This window comes from Aplysia californica, unplaced genomic scaffold (assembly GCF_000002075.1).
Source record: "Aplysia californica isolate F4 #8 unplaced genomic scaffold, AplCal3.0 scaffold00927, whole genome shotgun sequence".
NCBI classification, from domain to species: Eukaryota; Metazoa; Mollusca; class Gastropoda; order Aplysiida; family Aplysiidae; genus Aplysia; species Aplysia californica.
In genome coordinates, this window is record NW_004798197.1 from 198,036 (window position 1) to 199,308 (window position 1,273).

General features: G+C 38.5%; 1 protein-coding gene across 1 annotated transcript in view; it reads left to right on the plus strand.

Annotated features, from left to right (window-relative positions):
* Positions 1 to 554: 554 nt before the first annotated feature.
* Positions 555 to 1,273, plus strand: part of LOC101848082 (structural maintenance of chromosomes protein 6) — a gene marked incomplete in the record, with an annotated part of 34,668 nt that continues 33,949 nt past the window's right edge. The window contains 1 exon segment of the mRNA XM_013089324.2: positions 555 to 651.

Here is a 1,273-nt window from a genome sequence, read left to right on the forward strand (position 1 = left end):
TCTCTCTCTCTCTCTCTCTCTCTCAAATTAGAACATTAAATACAGAATACAGAAAAAATAAATAAAACACACACAAAAAAAGCCCCCAACAAAACACCGATAATGATGCTTCGTTTCCACAGAATTCTACACTTAGTGTAGAATTCTGTGTTCGTTTCCTATCACAAGCTAGATCTATAGCTTTTTGTTTCGTTTTGGTGGGTTACCATCTCGCGGGAAGTGGGAAACTTTTTTTATTCCCTCAAAGGAAAATAAAATTATGAACAAGCAGCAATATGCCATATTGAGTGTCTGCTCTTTGGGTTAGTCTTCCTTTTGTGCAATTCTTGAAGTCTTGGGAGGATCTAGAGACGCTCATATTCTTAGATGCTATTCTTATAAATGACTGTATAATTTTCTGTAGAAAACAACACTTATAGAAAATTGACAATTAAGTCTATGTAACATTTGAATAAAACAACAGAAAAAACCTAACAACAGCACCCAAAACCCCCCCCCCCAATCCCAAAACAAGATAAAACAGCGAGAAAAATCCTGTCATACATCACTTCCCCGAAGTAAGCAAGAAGCCAGGCAAGCATAATTCGAATCGAAACTCGAAACTGGAGTCCAAGACTTTTATACTTTTAACCCTTGCTGTGGACCGTGGAGGTATTTTATGTTTAAATTGCAGCGTTTTTCTATTTTCTACTTTCCTGAATGGGAAACTTTTTGGACTGTGTGTGTTGTTTTACAAGAAACTTTAAAGGCAAGTGAGATTGCTGCCATGGCCATGGTGGTAGTCAAGGCCAAGTCGAGAATAAATTGTAGATCTATATATCTAGATTCTAGATATATATCTAGATCTAGAAATCTAGATCTAGATCATTGCCACCGAGTAAATTGGAGCTCTTTTGCATTGGTGGGTAGATCTAGCGGTATTTTTTTACCTTCCCTCCCGTCTCACACTCAGCTACCAGTTGTCTAATTTCTACTAGATCTAGATTCTAGATCTAGATATAAAATAGGTAGCGTCAATTGCCACCGAGTGACGCGGTGGCAATTGACAAAAATTGACTTTTTGTCAACTGCCACCGAGTGAAGCGGTGTCAAGTCTGAAAACAACACCATCTTTAGCTTTATACATAGATCTAGATCTAGGTAGGCCTAATGTGTGTCTACTAATGGGTCGATTTGTTCTCAACTAATTTTGAAAGTGGCTATTCTCACCCGCCCGGAAGTTCTCGCAAGATCTACTCCTCCCCTCTTCTCTCTCTCTCTGTCTCTTTCTGAA